Here is an 11,252-nt window from a genome sequence, read left to right on the forward strand (position 1 = left end):
CTTTTTATCGATGCACGTGATATCAAACTAGGCTTTTAGGGGCGGTTTAGCTCGATTGGTAGAGCGCCCGTGCCAGCAACTTGAGGGTTGCAGGTTCGATCCCCGCTTCCGCCATCATAGTCACTGCCGTTGTGTCCTTGGGCAAGACACTTTACCCACCTGCTCCCAGTGCCACCCACACTGGTTTAAATGTAACTTAGATATTGGGTTTCACAATGTAAAGTGCTTTGAGTCACTTGAGAAAAAGCGCTATATAAATGTACTTCACTTATTTTGATACCTTTGTTGCTTGTGATGTCACGTCTGGTTGCAGACATGATATTACCACTGTTATTCATGATGTTAGCACTGTTATTCATAATAATGTTACTTGGTTAGCACTCTTTATTATATTTTTTTTAAAACAAACGATTTTTCTTTAAATAATCCCCTTTTTTTCCAAATTTGAAAAGATGGCTTTTTCTTGGAAAAAAAGAGAATTTTTTATGAAGAAAAATCCAAAACACATTTTATATATTTAATATGAATTGTTTTGTGAAAAATTTACTTTTTTCCAGGATTGCAACATTTTCTGGGGGTAAAAAAAACCTTATAAAAGTGACTTTAAAAATGTGGTTGTTTTGAAGTTAGGTGTTTTTTTAAAAGAAAACAATATTTTAAAGATTTACATAAATTATATTATTTGACTTAGAAAATTTGTTGAGTTTCTGAAAATATTTGACTTTGTCATATGATCGAGATCAAAATGATCTTTAAAAACAAAAAAAAAACTTTTTTTCTTTAAAAATATCTAATTTTTTCCAAATTTGAAAAGATGGCTTTTTCTTGAAAAAAAAAAAAAAAGATGTTAAAATATTTTTCTTGAAGAAAAATCAAAAACATATTTTATATATTTAATATGAATTGTTTTGTGAAAAACTGACTTTTCCCCCCCCCAAGATTGCTACATTTTCTGGGGGTAAAAAAAAAACCTTATAAAAGTGACTTAAAAAAAATTTGGTTGTTTTGAAGTTAGGTGATTTTCTTAAAAGAAAACTATATTCTTTAAATTTACATTAATTCAATAACAATATCAAGGACATAATTGTATTCCCTTTTTATCGATTAACGTGATATCAAACTAGGCCTTATTTTGATACCTTTGTTGCTTGTGACGTCACGTCTGGTTACAGTCTTGGCGCCGGCGCAAGCACTTGGCAGGGAAACAAGCAGTCACGCACTTAGAGCCGGACTGCCTGTAGTTGATGTAACTATTTTCCATGGCAACAAAGCAAGCAGGGGGCGCTCAAAAGTACAGCAAGGCTGCACTTTTGAAAACGCGCTAGCTCGTGGGTAATTTACTAATTTACATTTGCCATAGACATGCTACTGATTAGCGCAATGGAGCCATGGTAAACCTCGCTCCCTGACAACCTCAAGGTGGCTATTGGGTTGATACCCCTGGCTTTTAGCCTGGTAGCTAGCATGCCCGTCTCGGGTTCCGGGTGGAACAGCAAATCAAAACACAACCCAGAGAGAGAGAGAGAGTACATGACAGCTACATTAGCATTAGCAATTTTACATGGCAGTTTCAACACCTCCAAATTTTGTAATGAAAACCAAAAATTAAGATGCACGTTACAATCAAACATAATAAGTAATAAGTACAATACTTACAGTATGAACACTTTGTAGGGATCGACAGAAAACTAGACATTCAACTTAATGGCAAAGACGACTTCCCGGCGAGGCAACACCCTGTATCTGTACACTACTGCTCTCTAGTGTCTTGGAATTGCAACTGCATGCAAAATCTATTCTATAATACTTGCGAAAGCGAATCAGAAGTGTAAGAAAGTAAGATATAACGATACTGGAGCCATTCAAATGTGAAAAGTACACATACATCCCTTCTTTTATTACAAACAATTGTTTGAACGTGACAAAGCCAAAAGTGCAAAAAAACAATCCTACTCTCTTCCTAGGCACTCGGATATGAGAACATGTACGTATAAAAATAACAACACAACAAAAAACACAAATAATCTTTGAAATCAAACATGGAAGAGAACTGAGAAAACATCGATCTCTTCCCACTGGTATCCATCCGATACCATGTCGCCGCCAGTATCGATATAGTCAATATCCGTATCTGACTTGCTTCCAACACAGCACACACTGTCTTGCCGTGTGATACAATGACAAAGTGTGTGTTGGTATGACAGAACTCATTAAAAACAAGGCAGAGGTTTTATTTAACAAGTATATCTTAGATTTGTGTCTACCGTAACACAGTTTGAACAGTAACACTGTGTTTAGATATAGGAAAATAATACTCTGAATCAAGTGATTCTTCAGCGTACCACCAGATGGAGCCCATTATGTCTCCCGGCTGGCCTGGGAACACCTCGGGATCCCCTGGGAGGAGCTGGACCAAGTGGCTGGGGAGAGGGAAGTCTGGGCTTCTCTGCTTAGGCTGCTGCCCCCGCGACCTGACCTCGGATAAGCGGAAGTTGGATGGATGGATGGAGCCCACGTACCAGAGTTTGAGAATCCCTCAACGAGAACCGGAGGTTTTCTCGCTAACACCATGAAGAACACAAGACAACATCATGTCCGCGCTGCAGGAAAATGCTGAGCTTGAGGTTTTCCACGTGGTCCACATGGGCAGCTGTCTCCAGGGGGCGCCGCAAGGACGAGGAGGGGAAAAAAAGATTCCTACTTAAGTTACTACTCCTGTTGAGGCCAGGACAAGTGTGACAGGAGGATGCACCTCCCTCACACGGTGTGGAGTCAGCATTGCCAGGCGTACCATCATTTTCATATTTGTGCGATAATTTCACCCTCTGGACAATAACACCAACAATCCTGTTGAAAGAGCCATATTGGACCAAAAATTAAAAAAATAAAATCTGTCTGGAGCCTCAAATATTAAAAGCCTTATACAAACTCCGTTTCCATATGAGTTGGGAAATTGTGTTAGATGTAAATATAAACGGAATACAATGATTTGCAAATCTTTTTCAACCCATATTCACTTGAATGCACTACAAAGACAACATATTTGATGTTCAAACTCATAAACTTTATTTATTTTTTTGCAAATAATAAACTTAGAATTTCATGGCTGCAACACGCGCCAAAGTAGTTGGGAAAGGGCATGTTCACCACTGTGTTACATGGCCTTTCCTTTTAACAACACTCAGTAAACGTTTGGGAACTGAGGAGACACATTTTTTAAGCTTCTCAGGTGGAATTATTTCCCATTCTTGCTTGATGTACAGCTTAAGTTGTTCAACAGTCCGGGGGTCTCCATTGTGGTATTTTAGGCTTCATAATGCGCCACACATTTTCAATGGGAGACAGGTCTGGACTACAGGCAGGCCAGTCTAGTACCTGCACTCTTTTACTATGAAGCCACGTTGATGTAACACGTGGTTTGGCATTGTCTTGCTGAAATAAGCAGGGGCGTCCATGGTAACGTTGCTTGGATGGCAACATATGTTGCTCCAAAACCTGTATGTACCTTTCAGCATTAATGGCGCTTTCACAGATGTGTAAGTTACCCATGTCTTGGGCACTAATGCACCCCCATACCATCACAGATGCTGGCTTTTCAACTTTGCGCCTATAACAATCCGGATGGTTCTTTTCCTCTTTGGTCCGGAGGACACGACGTCCACAGTTTCCAAAAACAATTTGAAATGTGGATTCGTCAGACCACAGAATACTTTTCCACTTTGTATCAGTCCATCTTAGATGAGCTCAGGCCCAGTGAAGCCGACGGCGTTTCTGGGTGTTGTTGATAAACGGTTTTCGCCTTGCATAGGAGAGTTTTAACTTGCACTTACAGATGTAGCAACCGACTGTAGTTACTGACAGTGGGTTTCTGAAGTGTTCCTGAGCTCATGTGGTGATATCCTTTACACACTGATGTCGCTTGTTGATGCAGTACAGCCTGAGGGATCGAAGGTCACGGGCTTAGCTGCTTATGTGCAGTGATTTCTCCAGATTCTCTGAACCCTTTGATGATATTATGGAGCGTAGATGGTGAAATCCCTAAATTCCTTGCAATAGCTGGTTGAGAAAGGTTTTTCTTAAATTGTTCAACAATTTGCTCACGCATTTGTTGACAAAGTGGTGACCCTCGCCCCATCCTTGTTTGTGAATGACTGAGCATTTCATGGAATCTACTTTTATCCCCAATCATGGCACCCACCTGTTCCCAATTAGCTTGCACACCTGTGGGATGTTCCAAATAAGTGTTTGATGAGCATTCCTCAACTTTATCAGTATTTATTGCCACCTTTCTCAACTTCTTTGTCACGTGTTGCTGGCATCAAATTCTAAAGTTAATGATTATTTGCAACAACAAAAAAATGTTTATCAGTTTGAACATCAAATATGTTGTCTTTGTAGCATATTCAACTGAATATGGGTTGGAAATAATTTGCACATCATTGTATCCCGTTTATATTTACATCTAACACAATTTCCCAACTCATATGGAAACGGGGTTTGTAAGTGTCTATATTAGCTATAATAGCCTACTATCAAAGGCTGACGCAAATCTTCGTTGACAGAAATGTTGTATTTAGATTTTTATTCTACACATTTTTGCAACATTGGAAATCATCAGTAAAATGGAGGCTTCTCACAGGATGAGATAACTTCTGGAAATGACTGGCTTTTAATGACCAAAAGGTATAGATGTGTGTGTCCAAGTTAAAGGAAACGACAGGCTGTCTTCTAATGGATTTGTTACAATCTTTGCAAGCTAGGTAATGTTTGCTGTGGTCTGGAACAACATGGCACACAAACAACTATCAGAAATGCAGCCAATATTACATACAGATAATGTGTCATGAGACATGCAAATATAAATTAAATACACAGAGGACATAAGTAAAGAAAATTAAATAAGCTCAAATATATCTCATGTCCAATTGTGAGTTTGGCTCCCATGTCCCCCCCAGAGGACAGAACTGGAATTACAGATACAATTTCCCAACAGCTGAAGACCATCAGCAATCAGGAAGGCTCTCACCTGAAGCAATCAAATCCACTCCTTTCAAGTCTGCAGCTCCAGCTCAGACGTCAGGCCAACAAAGACTGCTCGAGGAGAATTTGCCAAATAAAAAAGTGCCTAACTGTTTACAGAGACCAGGGTGGCTGACGGTGAGATGACTTATATTATTTTGATGTTTTCATTTGATATGTTGAATTTATTTTAATTGCCAAGTGGTTGTTAAATGTTTAAATGCCAAATCCAAGCTGTTAAGGGTCACTATATTTACTTTTGGAAACGCTTCTACTTTAAAAAATGGTTTATTGTAATTTGTTTATATTTGGTCCCTAATTGCTTTTGTATTTGTCCACCTTTTCCAAAGGTTTTTCACCTTACAACTATTTTTAATGGAAAAAAGAGACAATCAAAATAAAAGGAGAAGCAGAGATTTGTCTCATCATTGCATTAAAACAAAGAGTGAAGTCCCAGTGGAACCCCTGGTCAAAAAGTCAAAACCCTTTTCAAGTTAGGGGAGAGCAAAAACAAACAAAACATAACTTGACAGTTACTCATAATGTTACCACTGTTATCCATACGTTTCCCACTGTTACTCATAATGTTACCACTGTTATTCATATTGTTACCACTGTTATTCATGATGTTACCACTGTTATTCATGATGTTACCACTGTTACTCATAATGTTACCACTGTTATTCATATTGTTACCACTGTTATTCATGATGTTACCACTGTTATTCATATTGTTACCACTGTTATTCATGATGTTACCACTGTTATTCATATTGTTACCACTGTTACTCATAATGTTACCACTGTTATTCATGAGGTTACCACTGTTATTCATAATGTTACCACTGTTATTCATAATGTTACCACTGTTATTCATCATGTTACCACTGTTATCCATACGTTCCCACTGTTACTCATAATGTTACCACTGTTATTCATCATGTTACCACTGTTATCCATACGTTTCCCACTGTTACTCATGTTACCACTGTTACTCATAATGTTACCACTGTTATTCATCATGTTACCACTGTTATTCATGAGGTTACCACTGTTATTCATGAGGTTACCACTGTTATTCATAATGTTACCACTGTTATTCATCATGTTACCACTGTTATCCATACGTTTCCCACTGTTATTCATCATGTTACCACTGTTATTCATAATATTACCACTGTTATCCATAAATTTCCCACTGTTACTCATAATGTTACCACTGTTATTCATATTGTTACCACTGTTATTCATAATGTTACCACTGTTATTCGTATTGTTACCACTGTTATCCATATTGTTACCACTGTTATCCATACGTTTCCCACTGTTATTCATCATGTTACCACTGTTATCCATACGTTTCCCACTGTTATTCATCATGTTACCACTGTTACTCATAATGTTACCACTGTTATTCATATTGTTACCACTGTTATCCATATTGTTACCACTGTTATCCATACGTTTCCCACTGTTATTCATCATGTTAATACTGTTACACATCATGTTACCACTGTTATTCATGTTACCACTGTTATCCATACGTTTCCCACTGTTACTCATAATGTTACCACTGTTATTCTTCATGTTACCGCTGTTATTCATACGTTTCCCACTGTTATTCATGATGTTACCACTGTTATTCATAATTTTACCACTGTTATTCCTACGTTTCACACTGTTATTCATACGTTTACCACTGTTACTCATGATGTTACCACTGTTACTCATGATGTTTCCACTGTTATTCATAATGTTATCACTGTTACTCATTATGTTACCACTGGTATTCAAAATGTTACCACTGTTACTCATAATGTTACCACTGTTACTCATATTCTTCCCACTGTTACTCATAATGTTACCACTGTTATCCATACATTTCCCACTGTTACTCATAATGTTACCACTGTTATCCATAATGTTACCACTGTTATTCATGATGTTACCACTGTTAGTCATAATGTTACCACTGTTATTCCTACGTTTCCCACTGTTATTCATACGTTTCCCACTGTTATTCATCATTTTACCACTGTTATTCATCATGTTACCACTGTTATTCCTACGTTTCACACTGTTATTCATACATTTACCACTGTTACTCATGATGTTACCACTGGTATTCATAATGTTACCACTGTTACTCATATTCTTACCACTGTTACTCATAATGTTACCACTCTTACTCAGTGTTACCACTGGTATTCGTAATTTTAATGTGCACACTATGCTTCATGTTGTTATGAACATTTTCATAGTCACACAAGTGTAAAAAGAAGCTCACTACTTTGATAGCAAGGGACGACGTCTAGTCTCCTCCCTGTGAGGTCTGATACAGAAATCGCCTCATGTCTCACGATATCGCGCTCGCGGCTAACTTCTTTTTCCACTTGAAGAGTTGAGAAGGCGCTACCAGTGAGGTCGTGTTCTGCGCGGTTATTTACACTTTTGGCTGCTTTGTGGCCTGAAGGCGATTGTGTCGTCAATCCTCTCGCAAAAAAGCAGCAGAATTTAAAGCGCGGTCGAGCGGAAAGATTTAAAGAGATGAAATGTGAAATGATTGACGGTGTGTGGTAAACACGCTGCTAAATGAGGGTGGCATTATTACTGTGAGCTACGGCAGCCGCCCGTAATTACCATCCTGTGCCAAGATGAGCAGGTAGTGGAAGATCCACTTCATCTTTCACGCATACATGCACATTTTATGGGGACACTTTTTAATGTGACACACCAGTTTCGGGCAGTCAAGGAAGTGTTAATATTCTAATAATATTCATATTTACATTCACAGCAGCCATCTTAGAAAGCTAACTCGGGGGGGGGGGGGGGGGGCTCTCTGACTTTCCGAGTACAAAATCCGGTCTCAGGCGGCGTTCCAGTTGAAACTTTCCACCAGGAACTCAGAAATTCCGACTGACCTGTAGAAATGCAACACACAGATGGTCCTAACTAGAAATGTCCGATAATATCGGACTGCAGATATTATCGGCCGATAAATGCTTTTAAAATGTAATATCGGAAATTATCTATCGGTTTCAAAATTATCGGTTTCAAAAAGTAAAATTGATTACTTTTTAAAACGCCGCTGTGTACACGGACGTAGGGAGAAGTACAGAGCGCCAATAAACCTTTAAAGGCCCTGCCTTTGCATGCCGGCCCAATCATATAATATCTACGGCTTTTCACACACACAAGTGAAGGCAAAGCATACTTGGTCAACAGCCATACAGGTCACACTGAGGGTGGCCGTATAAACAACTTTAACACTGTTACAAATATGCGCCACACTGTGAACCCACACCAAACAAGAATGACAAACACATTTCGGGAGAACATCCGCACCGTAACACAACATAAACACAACAGAACAAATACCCAGAACCCCTTGCAGCAACTACAATACAAAATACACTACAGTAATTACAGTTCGTCGCTACATCTGTAAGTGCAAGTTAAAACTCTACTATGCAAAGCCAAAGCCATTTATCAACAACACCCAGAAACGCCTCCGGCTTCTTTGGGCCCGAGCTCATCTAAGATGGACTCATGCAAAGTGGAAAAGTGTTCTGTGGTCTGACGAGTCCACATTTTAAATAGTTTTTGGAAACTTTGGATGTCGTGTCCTCCGGACCAAAGAGGAGAAAGAACCATCTGGATTGTTATAGGCGCAAAGTTGAAAAGCCAGCATCTGTGATGGTATGGGGGTGTATTAGTGCCCAAGGCATGGGTAACTTACACATCTGTGAAGGCACCATTAATGCTGAAAGTTTTGGAGCAACATATGTTGCCATCCAAGCAACGTTATCATGGACGCCCCTGCTTATTTCAGCAAGACAATGCCAGGCCACATTCTGCATATGTTACAACAGCGTGGCTTTGTAGTAAAAGAGTGCGGGTAGTAGTCCAGACATGTCTCCCATTGAAACTGTGTGGCGCTTTATGAAGCGTAAAATACCACAACGGAGACCCCCGGACTGTTGAACAACTTAAGCTGTATATCAAGCAAGAATGGGAAAGAATTCCACCTGAAAAGCTTCAAAAATGGAGTGTTGTTAAAAGGAAAGGCCATGTAACACAGTGGTAAAAATGCCCCTGTGCCAACTTTTTTGCAATGTGTTGCTGTCATTAAATTCTAAGTTAATGATTTGCAAAAAAAATAAAATAAGTTTCTCAGTTCGAACATTAAATATCTTGTCTTTGCAGTCTATTCAATTGAATATAAGGATTTGCAAATCATTGTATTCTGTTTTTATTTACCATTTACACAACGTGCCAACTTCACTGGTTTTGGGTTTCGTACATGAGTATACTAAGCTACAATACTTGATAAAAACATTGTGATCTTAGCTTTTGTGTAATTTATAGGTGACAAAGCAAATAGGTGTTAGTGTTATACAATATGAATTCATAACATTTTTAGAAAATGCCGAGGGCCAATAAAAAAAACTAGTTTTGTTCTGTTAAGAACGCAAACTTTCTTGAGGAATTAATTGTTGCTTGTACAGTTTTATGGTTTATGAGGGTGAAAGTTTGACCCCAGTTTAAAAAGAGTCCATATTGGGGTGCAACTTCACTCGGAATGTAAACGTCAGGTGACCCAATACTTCTGCCCCTACAGTATAATGGCAGTAAAAAAGGAGGAAGCATCAGTCTTCAGGATGTCACAGCAGAAATGAGTAGTGTCTCTGTAGGGGAGGGTCCCAGTGCCATGCTGTCAGAAATCATACAATCACCACGTAAAAAAAGCATCAATATTTCATGGTATCTTCCCTCCCGTCGCCGTGGCGTCTGACCCCACGCCGGGGTGAAATAAGCCGCCCGTCCTCAGCATCAAAACGTGTTTGTTTTTCATCTCCAATGCTGCAGTGCGCATGCTTTCTGTCTCTCCCTGTTATTTATCCATGCCTCTACATGTCTGAAAGATGATGTGTTTTTTGTTTTTTTTCCAGGGGTCTTGCAAAGGGGTCCCCCACAAATCACTTTGGCAATAACCTTTAAAGCCAAAAAGCGCAGCAGTCATAAAATGTCTGCGATTTTTTATTTTTTTCCTCCTCGCAAGGCAATTTTACTGCAAGATTAAAGATCCTCACTTTGCAGCAAGTTTCATCTTAAAGGTAATGACTTTCATTATTTTTATGGGCTTTTCACTTCTTTACGACGATCATGCGGTAAGTTTGTGTCCCTGCATGGAGAGACCCCGCCGAAATGTAATCTTACACACTTTTAAAACTTAGGTAGTTTCACTGTGGGCAATTAAAAAGAGTGTCTTTCTTACATGTGTTTTATATTTGATACAAAGTCATGATTTAGTTGGGGAAATAAGTTTAAAAAAATAAACTTGCCACTTATATTTTAAAGGTATGTTTTGGGGTGTGTGTCTGTTTTACTCCAAGTACTTGAGACTATTGAATTCTGCCTAGCAACAGCTAACCCCGCAATTATATGATTTAAAAAGACAAATAATTACAAAGTTAAAGTACCCATGATTGTCACACACACACTAGGTGTTGCGAAATTATTCTCTTATACCCTTGATCACCCCCTGGGAGGCGAGGGGAGCAGTGAGCAGCAGCGCTGGCCACGCCCGGGAATAATTTTTGGTGATTTAACCCCCAATTCCAACCCTTGATGCTGAGTGCCAGGCAGGGAGATAATGGGTCCCATTTTTATAGTCTTTGTTATGACTCGGCTGGGGGGTTTGAACTCACAACCTACCGATCTCAGGGCGGACGCGCTAATAACTCTAAAGTTAACTATATATATATATATATATATATAAATTATATCAGTTGCAGTGCATGTATGGAACCTTTGAAATCTAATGACTCCGCATTAGGGGCCTCACCACATCCAAAAGATGGTCCTACTTTTTCCTCTACATAATGTGAATAATACCGATTAGTACAAATAAATGTGTAGAAATAAAGTTGTCACCTAGTTTCTAAAGCAAATTTCTTTAGTACATCTGTCTTACATCCCGTTCCTGAGCACTATGAAATCTGCCTAGCAACAGGTGATTTTTAATTTCTGCACAATAGAGAAAAACTATTTGACCAATGCTTGGTTGATGTGTAGCTAGCTAGCCATCTGAAAATAAACAATATATACTATCTGTGTTGGCCCTGCGATGAGGTGGCGATTTGTGCAGGGTGTACTCCGCCTTCTGCCCGAATGCAGCTGGGATAGGCTCCAGCCCCTTTACGAACCGAAATGGACAAGCTGTAGAAAAT

The sequence above is a fragment of the Nerophis lumbriciformis genome, linkage group LG18, assembly GCF_033978685.3.
Source record: "Nerophis lumbriciformis linkage group LG18, RoL_Nlum_v2.1, whole genome shotgun sequence".
NCBI classification, from domain to species: Eukaryota; Metazoa; Chordata; class Actinopteri; order Syngnathiformes; family Syngnathidae; genus Nerophis; species Nerophis lumbriciformis.